Raw genomic sequence first — 11,423 nt, forward strand, 5'->3', positions numbered from 1 at the left:
CCTTAGGTGCACCCCTTTCCTTTTGAAAGGAGGGGAACCACCCAGAGGACTGCGAAGCTCTTGGAAACCCGTAAAATTTCAATAAAGACGAGTATTAGGAGAAGGGTGAATAAAGTGCGGAACAGCCTGAAGACAGACCGGGTAACATCTGCGCGCAGACCCTGGTGAGTACTGGTTTGAAAACACCAGAACACAAGAGTCCAGGGCGGTCGGGATAGAGTGTGTGGATGTGAGAACTGGCAACGGGGCCGGGTGGAAGTCCTTTTGAGGGACCTCGGGGAGGTCTGCAGGACGGAGTGAGTGAAGGGGATATTATTGAATATCCGGAGACGGTGACGTGTGGAACTGAGAAGGAGTTGCTGGGAGGGACATAGGCACACATACTCAAGATAGGCTGAGCACCCATAAAAGAAATGGGGGGAAATACAGGGTCGACCAATTCAGGGACAAAGTGTGTTAAAAGGATCCGTAAAAACCCCAAACTTAAAATCGACCCGAATGGCCCTTTGGGCAAAATATTGGCTGGATGGGGATCCCCGCCCTATAACCGGGAGATTTTGAGGTTGGGGTTGAATAAAGAAGATATGGTCAATTTATGTTGTTTTGTTTGGTGGGAGGACGATAATGTGGAGTGGCCAAGGAATGGCTCCACAGATTATTTTCAGTGTCACAATTTATATAACTATGTGAAGAAAAAGAAATGTAAGAGTTTAGATAATGAATTAGATTATGCGCTAATTTGGGTGCCAGATCTTTGGAACCCAACTGAGCACATTCTCGTGACAAAAACAGATGAGGAAGAAGAAGAACAAGAAAAGGGGAGGGATCTCTTAAAGAGTATTCCACCCCCTTATAATCCTAATCATATCCAAAACCCTCCTCATCCAGTAAATGTATTAACACCACCATTATATCCAGAATCATCAGGGGGAGTGAGCCAGTTAACCCCAGAACAATGGTCAAGTCCCTCTATGCCTGTTTTGAGTCCAGAAAGTCGGGATCCATATCGGACCCCCCAATACCCTACACCACCCATTCCTGTATTAACACCCCATTTCTCTTCTGAAATAGGGAATAAGGGTGAGGAAGTGAAAAAGAATTTGGCAGCAGAGTTGGAAGAGAGAGAGAAAGTTCGGCAGTTTCCCCTGAGGGAAACTCCAAATGGAGTCAATGCTCAGGGAGCCCCGATAATAACATATGTTCAAGAACCACTTAAGGCTTCAGAAGTAAGGGCCTTTAAGAAAGAGATGAAAAGTTTTATAGAAGATCCTCTGGGGGCTAGTGATCAATTGGATTCTTTGTTAGGCCCTAATATTTACACTTGGGATGAAATACAAAATATAATGGGAATTTTATTCAGCCCAGAAGAAAGAAATTTAATTAGAGTAGCTGCTATGGCGGTATGGGAAAGAGAGAATCCAATAGTAGATGGTGGGAATCAGGATGCGGGGGCTGTTAAATATCCTTTGGTGAGACCAGATTGGAATAATAACGAGGAAAGAGGAAGGAGAAATATGCAGGATTTAAGATCAATAATAATAAAAGGGATGAAAGAGGCTATTCCTAAAACACAGAATATGGCACGTGCAATAAATATAGAACAAGGAAAAGAGGAAGCTCCCGCCACCTTTTTGCAGCGTCTTAAAGACGGACTGCGGAAGTACGCTGGGGCGGATCCTGACGATGCCTTAAATGTCCAACTTGTTAAGATTCAGTTTGTGACTAAGGCGTGGCCAGACATCGCCAAGAAATTGCAGAAGAGGGAGAATTGGACTGCAGAATCTCTGGAAGTATTGTTAAGAGAAGCCCAGAAGATATATGTGAATAGAGAGGAAGAGAAAGTGAAAAGAGATGGTCAAAGGACAAGCAGGATGATGGCGATTGCGGTGAAGGAAGTGATGCAAGTGCAGCCAGAGAGAGGAAGAGGGCGAGGCTGGGTGCCACGAGGGAGAGGAAGAGGAAGTGTCGAGTTTAGAGGAAGACCAGGAATGAGAAGCAGGGGCGGAATGACCAGAGGAAGAATGGTAAGAGAGAGAGGAACTTGCTTTCACTGCGGGAAGATGGGACATTTCAAAAGAGAATGCCCAACTCTGGCCTCAGAAGAGCAAATCAATAGGATGATGGAAGAGGATGAAGACATCTACTAGGGAAGTCAGGGGCCCCTGATTAGGAGTTCCCGCCGGGAGCCCTTGATAAATTTGGAGGTGGGAACCCAGGAATACACCTTTTTGGTGGATACTGGAGCATCTCGCACTTCTGTGTGTGTGATGCCAAGGGAAGGAAAATTTGACAAACAGACAAAAATTAAAGTAAGTGGGGTAAAAGGGGAGGCTTTTGATGTAAAACAATTGGAACCAATAAAAATAAAATATGGGGTAAATGAAATTCGGACCCTGAAGTTGTTATATGTACCTGAAGCAGGAATTAATATTATGGGAAGAGATTTGATGTCTGCACTGGGGCTTACAATAAGTTTTGATAAAAACGAAACAGCATATGTTCTAACAGAAGAGAAGGAACAGAAAATTGACCCCTTAGTTTGGGTACAACCAGGCAATAGAGGTGGATTGGAAATAGAGCCTCTGAAAATAAAACTGAAGCCCCAAAGTGAGGTAGTAAGCCAAAAACAATATAACATTTCAATAGAGGGAAGAAAAGGTCTTCAACCAGTAATAGACCAGTTAGTGAAGGATGGGTTATTGGAGGGAACTATGTCACCCTATAATACCCCCATCCTACCTGTGAGAAAACCTGATGGTACTTACAGAATGGTACAGGATTTGAGGCTCTTGAACCTGATAGTAGAGACCAGACATCCAGTGGTTCCAAACCCTTATACCATTCTGAGTAAAATACCTGTAGAACACAAATGGTTTAGTGTGATAGATTTGAAGGATGCCTTTTGGTCTTGTCCTTTGGACAAAGACAGTAGAGCATTATTCGCATTTGAATGGGAGAATCCTTTCACTGGAAGAAAACAACAATACCAGTGGACTGTATTACCCCAAGGATTTACAGAATCCCCAAATTTGTTTGGACAGGTGTTGGAGCAAACTTTGGAGAAATTCAAATTGCCAAAAGGCGTAAAAATGATTCAGTATGTAGATGATTTATTAATATCAGGCAAAAAGAAAACAGACACTGAGGAGGGAACAATTGCCTTGCTAAACTTTCTAGCCCAACAAGGCCTGAGAGTGAGCAAGGGAAAACTTCAATTTGTGGAATAGGAAGTAAAGTATTTAGGACATTTGATCAGTCAAGGTTCTAGAAGAATCAGTGCTGAAAGAATTCAAGGGATTGTGGAACAATCGAGACCCAAAACGCAAAAAGAATTAAGGAAATTCTTAGGATTAATTAGATATTGTAGATTGTGGATAGAAGATTATGCCAAATGGACAAAGAAGTTATATGAACAATTGATCCAAACAAAACCATTCAAAATTGGGTGGACTAAGGAACTTGATGAAGACTTCCAAAAACTAAAACACCTGTTGGTTAGTGCTCCTGTTCTTAGTCTTCCCAATTTAGATAAGCCCTTCCACCTCTTTGTTTCAGTAGAAGGAGGAGTGGCTCTAGGAATTTTGACGCAAAATTGGGCGGGGCAAAAGAAGCCGGTGGCATATTTGTCAGAAAACCTCGACTCAGTGGCCCAGGGATGGCCTACTTGTATTCAAGCAATAGCAGCAGTGGCCTTGTTGGTGAAAAAGAGTGAGAAAATCACAATGGGAGGGGCACTAATTGTTAGTAGTCCTCATCAAGTAAGAACTCTACTGAAACAAAAGGCAGGGAGATGGCTAACTGACTCAAGGTTGTTGAAATATGAAGGGATGCTGTTAGATCATGCTGACCTAGTTCTGACCACTGATTCAGCCTTGAATCCGGCACAATTCCTAAATAAAACTAGCTTATTTGAAAATGATGAAATTGAACATTGGTGTAGTGAAATAGTGGACTTAGAAATGAAGATCAGACCAGACCTGCAAGATATTCCCCTAACAGAAGGGGAAAGATGGTATATTGATGGTTCTTCACGAGTAGTAGAGGGAAAAAGACAAAATGGATATGCCATCATACAAGAAGGAACGTGGGCCCTTTTGGAGGGGGGTAGATTGCCAAATCATAGGTCTGCACAGGCAGCCGAATTATATGCTCTAAAAAGAGCTTTAATATTGGGAGAGAAATTGAATTTAACAATTTACACCGACTCTAAGTATGCCTTTGGAGTGGTGCAAACCTTTGGAAAAATTTGGAAAGAAAGAGGGTATGTAACAAGTCAGGGGAAAGATCTGGTACACCAACAACTAGTGGAGGAGGTGTTATTGGCCCTTGTATTGCCACATAGAATTGCTGTAGTACATTTGAGAGCACATCAAAAAGGGGATGAAATTGAGAAAAAGGGGAATAGATTGGCAGATCAAGAAGCTAAAGAGGCTGGCATGAGTGAAATTATTGAACAAATCAAGTTCATGATTTCTCATGTAGCTAAAATAAAAGAAATCCCAACTTTTAATCAAAAGGAAGAAGACAAAATTAAGCAGATTGGAGGAATCAAGGATGAAGAAGGAAAGTGGTGGTTACCAGATGGAAGACAAATTCTTAATTATCCCCTCATGAGACAAATCTTTGAAAGACTGCATGAGGGGAGTCATTGGGGAACTCAAGCTTTAATTGATGAAGTGTTAAAAAGGTATGCAGGAGTGAAGGTTTACACTGCAGCGCAACAAGTAACCCAAAAATGTATAATTTGTCAAAGAGTAAATAGAAACCAATTGAGAGAAAAACAAAAGGGAGGAAGGCCTTTGGCCCTCTACCCTTTCCAAAACATACAAATAGATTTCACTGAAATGCCACAAGTGGGACGGTATAAATATTTGTTGGTAATTGTAGATCACCTAACGGGGTGGGTGGAAGCTTACCCTTGTTTTGATGAAACCACTAGAACTGTGAGCAGTTTGTTATTAGAACACGTTATACCAAGATATGGGATTGTTCAAAGAATTGATAGTGATCAGGGAAAACATTTCACCGGAAAAATCACTCAAGGGATAGCTAATGTGTTGGGAATAAAATGGGATTTGCACAGCCCATGGCGCCCGCCCTCTAGTGGAAAAGTGGAAAATATGAATGGAAAGATTAAAACTATGTTAACGAAATTATATTTGGAAACAGGAATGAATTGGATGAAAACTTTGCCTATAGCCCTGTTTAGAATAAGAACACAACCTAGGAGGGATGTTGGGATTTCACCTTATGAGATGTTATTTGGCATGCCACTAAGAAATGCTGGTATACAAATGGGGAATCTACCTAGTAAAGATAAGGGACTGATTCAATACTTGCAAATACTGTCCCAGACTTTTGATTCTTTCAGAAAAACTGGCTATTTGATACAAACTCCTCCTCTAAGCTTCAAAGTCCACTCCATAGAAGTCGGAGACCAAGTGTGGATAAAGACGTGGAAAGATGATTCCCTCAAACCGAAGTGGGATGGACCGTTCTTGGTGTTATTGACCACAGACACTGCCATTCGAACACAAGAAAAGGGTTGGACTCATTATACCCGAGTAAAGAAGGCTAATCTTGAGGAGTCGGAAACATGGAAAGCATTTCAAAAAGAACCATTGAAACTGGTGTTAAAAAGACAATGACTTATATCCTTTTGAATATAACAATAGTGGCGATTGGGGGAGAATTATGGATTGAGCCGCCTAGAATCTTTGAACCTAATGGAACTTGGACACAAATTCGGTGTTATAATGACAAAGAGAGTGAACACTGTCCCATGAATTGGATCTTTGAACCCAAAATTTGGTGGTGTGAATCTAAGTTGCAACCAAACTGGCAGCAAGTAGGTCAGGAGAAAAGCTGGGTAACGCAAAATAAAGGGGGTAAGTGTCAAAATACTCTATATTTACAAGTAACCAGGGAGACTATAGGTAAATATACCTGTACCATGTGGGAAGGGAAAACTTATTTGACCAGTCACTCTTTAGTGGCTTCTCCAGACTCCTTTGAATTTCCTCCTATTCCCTTGTGGATATGGACAGCTTCGGCTATTAGGAGACACTTTCTGCGGAGAGAAAAGAGAGCAACTAGTACTATTATCTGTCTAAAAGGTGGGGGACATCAAAAGGGAGAGTTCCAATACTGGAAAACTACTCAATATGGATGTAATCTGACTCTGGAAGTAACACCAAGGCAAACCCAGAGAGATCCAGCTTGGACTTGTAAAAATCAAAGTAGAGAGTGGATGAGTGGAATTACCCAGATGTGTGAAAATGCAACCAGGGGAGACCCAAGGTGCCATTGGATAGGGAAGGCCTTGTGGTACAGTGGTTGTGGCACAGAAGGGGAAAGCACTGATTATCTCTACTTTCTATGTAACAATACTAGGAGTCAGTATTTACAACCTGAATGGGAAGGGCTGTGTGAAGTATTATGGGAAGAACTTGTTCAGACTCATCAGCCTGTCCATTCCTTATCCCCTCCTGTTAGAAAGATGAGAACTACTGTTACTACAAAACAGACCACAACGAAGTTCGGACCCTGCCAAGAGTGCACAGAATGTATTAAAAAGACTAAGCAAGGGAATAGAGTTACTAGTACCTTATTATATCACACTCTAAGACCAGAGTGTAATGCTACTAAAGTGCAACCTTGTGTGTGTAATCAAACTCAATATTTTAGGTGTTATACAGCCCAAGGGATGCAGTGCTATGAACCAAAAGCAGTAGGTCCAATTACTGCTAACATTTATGTATATGGATATAAAGGGGGAGTTACTGGAACAGAAGGGTTATTTGCTATAGCCCAAACTAAGGGAGGATACGTTGCCCACAATACCACAAGAGGAAATACCAAGCTGTCTGTGTGTTTTGACACTTGTAAAGCTATAAGGATAGGACAAGGACATGATAATAGACATGGAATGAAGTGTGGTAACTTTGAGTGGGAAAAAGATTATATGAGGGAAGAAAAATATTTATTCCAAGTTGCTATGCCCGCTGCGAATACAGGCCAGGTGGCTTTTGCTCCAAGTCACACTTATTGGTATACCACTAAGACCCCTTGGGAATGGAGGAAAGGACCCCAGGGGTTCAACTTGTCTATGGCCTCAGTATCAACAGATTGTAAGCCAGAACAGTGTACACGGATTTGCTTACAAATCAAGGCATCTGAAACCCCCTCTACTAATTTTTATTATTTTGGTATTGGTATAAGTGGAAGAGGAAGAGATCCATATGGGTATATTATAGTAAAAGTGAGTTCAACAAAGTTAACTTCAGAGCCAGTAAAAGTATATTGGGAATATCAGGAAGAGATTGCAAAATTTAATAGTCTCCCTGTTCCACCAAAGGCTAAAAATATGTTTATCGCTTTAGCCCAAGAGGTTGCTCAGAAGTTAATGCTGAAAAATTGCTTCGTGTGTGGGGGAACCAATATGGGAGATGAATGGCCATGGCATGCTAGAGAAGCTAATTATACTGAAATTGAGAAATGGAAAGGAAATTTCACTTACCAGAACACTTATAATGAAACTTGGAGGATGTCCATTAACCTGGTGGGCAATATATGTTACTCGAGGAGTAACCATAGTGGGAGAACTAAACCTATGGGGTTCATGCGCTGTTTGAATACCTGGGAAAACAATACTTGGATATCACAAATGAATCAAAGTGTCCCTAACAACTCTTTATCTTTAATTCCCGAGCTTGCCTTCCTAAAAGATCCTGAAAACGATACCCTCCTCTGGACCACTCCTGATGGGTTATATTGGATCTGCGGAGCATTTGCATATAATATTCTCCCTGCTGGATGGTTTGGGTCTTGTATTCTGGGTGCTATACAACCCTCTTTCTTCCTCTTGCCATTACAAAGAAGACAATTATTGGGTGTCCCTGCCTATGAACATGTGGGAAACCTGGTAAGGCGGTCTGTGGCTAAAGTGGGAGAAGGGTTAAAAATTGGGAATTGGAAAGATGATGAATGGCCACCCGAATGAATAATTGCTTATTATGATCCAGCTACTTGGGCCCAAGATGGAAGTTGGGGGTATAGGACCCCAATTTATATGTTAAACAGAATTATCCGATTACAAGCAGTAGTAGAAATTATAACCAATAGAACAGCTGAGGCTTTAACTAAGTTGGCTAAAGAAAGTGTTTTGTCCAGAACATATATTATGCAAAACCGCTTGGCTTTAGATTATTTGTTGGCTAAGGAAGGAGGTGTCTGTGGAAAATTTAATTTAACAAATTGCTGTATACAAATTGACGATTCAGGCATGGTAATTAACCAGATAACGAAAGACATGGTTAGGATTGCACATGTACCTGTACAAACTTGGACAGGGATATTGGATGATGAAGGGTTCTTGGGAGGAATATTCAGAAATTGGAAACAGGCTCTGTTTATGGTATGTATTATATTCATTGGGATGATGATGTTACCTTGTCTGATTCCAGTAATAAAGAACCTAGTGAACAGTTCAGTCCACGGTATATTACAAGCCCAACAAAATGCTAAGTCCATAATGGTATTAAAAGAAATTGGGGACCAAATCCAGTTGTTGGAAAGTATGAATACTTTACATCCAATGAAAACTACCAAAGAAGAAACTAGTAGGTTAAATGAAATAAAAGAAAATATTAAACTAGTGACCAAATAAGAAATGGGGGAATTGAATGGGAAGGTTTTAGAAAAGTTTAAAATTTTCTATTCAGCAACAGGCTCACTGAGCATGTGCAAGAAAACATGAGTACGTGCCTAAAACTAAGTAGAGAATGTCCACATGTAGAGAACAAAAGAATACCCATATATGGTAAGGTAGGAGGTAAGGTAGGATAATTGTGTCGTCTGATAGGTTTGTGACCTGCCACGTCAGGAATAGCTGACGTAGGTATAGGAGGAGATAGGGAGGGGTATAACTGCTGTTACGCTTCTGTAGGAGGTGTGGCTCTTCCCTGTAACTCCTGTGAGTGCATGGTTGAGTTGCACCACGCTTTGCAAACCGTTTCCTTTTACTAAACTCAACTTTGATAATAAAAGAAACTTTATTCTACTACTCCGAACCTCGTCTCTGAATTTCTTTCAAGGAATTCTACAAACAATTCCTATTGGCTTTTGAAAGCCAATAGAATTAGACTCTGTTCAAGAGAGTCTATTCTATTGGCTTTCTAAAGCCAATAGAATAAGGGAGTAGCACAGCTAAGGAAAAGGGGGGAAAAATGGCGGATCGCATTGTTTGGCGACCCCTGTGAAATGGTCGTTTGCCCCCAAATGGAGTCGCGACCCACAGGTTGATAACCGTTGGTTTAGAAAGTTTAAGAACAAGGCAGAATTAGCAAAATGGCTGCAATGGAATTTTAAAAAAGCTGTGTGCCTCGTTTGGGCCAGAAGAATTACATTGTGTGGGCTGCAAAAATGGAATGTTTGTTGAAAGCAAAAGAGCTGTGGTATATTGTTGAAAATCCACCACAAGTGTTTGCAGCAGCAGATCAGAAAAGCCATGATCAAGCTATGGCTTATCTCATCTTGAATTTAGATGATGCACAATTTCTAAATGTTGCAAATTTAAAGACTGCAAAGGAGATATGGTTGAAGTTGAGAGCTGTGAACATGAATGTTTCTGCATGCAATATAGTGCAATTATCAAGAAAACTTTACAGGGCCTGTTTGGAACTAGGTGAATCTGTGAAACAGCATTTAAATAAAATGCAAAGTTTGTTTTTGGACTTAGAACAATGTGGGATTAAATTCCCTGAGTCCCAGAAGGTTTTATTGGTGTTGAATAGTTTAGATAAAACCTGGAACACAGTTTCTGCAATATTTGAATGCAAAGAAGAACAAGACTTAAAGTTTGAGGCTTTAAAGGCATGTTTGCTTAATGAGGAGGAAAAACACCATTTTAGAAGCAGCCACGAGGAGGAGAAATTCCTGAGGAGGGGGTCCAGACTGCAAGTCTCCAGAGGAGAAGAAACAAGCAGATCAGACCCAGACCAAATTGCAACAAAGGAGAGATTTTGCAAGCAGAGAGCAAGCAGAGAGCGGGAAAAGACTTGCTACATTTGTGGAGCGAGCACACATTTGCAAAGGAACTGTTTGCAGAGGAACAATTTGCAGAAAAAGACATTTGTGCAAGGAAAAAGGACTGCTTTGCAAAAGGAACATTTTGGTGTTGCAAACGTTTGCAATAGCAACAACAGAGACAAATGGCTAATTGATAGTGGGGCAAGTCAAACAATTGTTAATGACTCTGAATTATTTTGCAGGTTTGTTTCAGTAGCACAAGAAGCTGTGGCTTTGGCAAATGGCCAGAAAGCAAAAGTCATTGGAAAAGGCAATGTAAAAATTCCATATTTGGAATCAAAGTTTACCAATGTGCTTTGTGTACCTGAGATGGAACATAATTTGTTAAGTGTGTCTAATTTAGACAAACAAGGTTTTGAGGTCATTTTTGTAAATGGGAAATGTCTCATCAAAAGGAATTGGAATATTTGTGCAGAAGGCATAAAGGAAGATAATCTTTATGTATTGCAGGGACAAAAGGTTCAATGTTCCCACATATTTAAGAATGTTGCAGAGCATGATTCATGTGTTCATCTTCTACATAGAAGACTTGGCCATGCAAGCTTTAAAGTTTTGCAGCAAATGTAAGATTTTGCAGAAGGGCTAAATTTGAAGGGATGCAAAACATATTTGGACTGTGCAGTATGCAAAGCATCGAAGTCAAAGGCATTCCCAGTTAGTAAATGTAGCACAAGACAAACAAAAAGAGTTCTAGAGCTGGTCCATGCAGATCTGGTGGGACCTATGCAAGCCAGTTTGGGAGGAGCAAAATATGTACTGGTAATTGTTGATGATTATAGCAGGTATTCGTTTTGCTATTTGCTTAGAGCAAAGACAGAGGTGCTACAACAATTCAAACAGTGGGTAAGTTTTGTAAAGAGAAGATACAGACAACAAGTGTGTCAGTTGCAAACTGACAGAGGTACTGAATTTATGTCAACTAAATTCCAACAATGGTTGGGGCAGTTGGGGATAAGACACAGATGTACACAGCAGCAGAGAATGGTGTAGCTGAAAGAAGGAATGGTGTTTTGCAAACAATGAAAGATTCATTATTGGAGGATTCTGGTTTGAGCAGGTCATATTGGGGAGAAGCCATATTGACTGCTAATTATATAGTTAAGAGGTTGTGGAGTTCCTCCATTAATAATACTCCATATGCCATTCTATATGGGAGAAAGCCATCACTGGCACATTTGAGAATTTTTGGAAGTACTGCATGGGTATGTTATGTGCTCCTGGCTACTTTCCTTCATGACCAGAGGCAAGCTCGCCTGACCAATAACCAGCCAAGACACAGTGAAGGCCTTTTGTTTCGTTTATTGCAATAAGCGGGGAGAGAAGCTTTCAAAGCT

Source organism: Crotalus tigris, unplaced genomic scaffold (assembly GCF_016545835.1).
Source record: "Crotalus tigris isolate CLP2741 ecotype Arizona unplaced genomic scaffold, ASM1654583v1 scf7180000019079.287715, whole genome shotgun sequence".
Taxonomy (NCBI): Eukaryota; Metazoa; Chordata; class Lepidosauria; order Squamata; family Viperidae; genus Crotalus; species Crotalus tigris.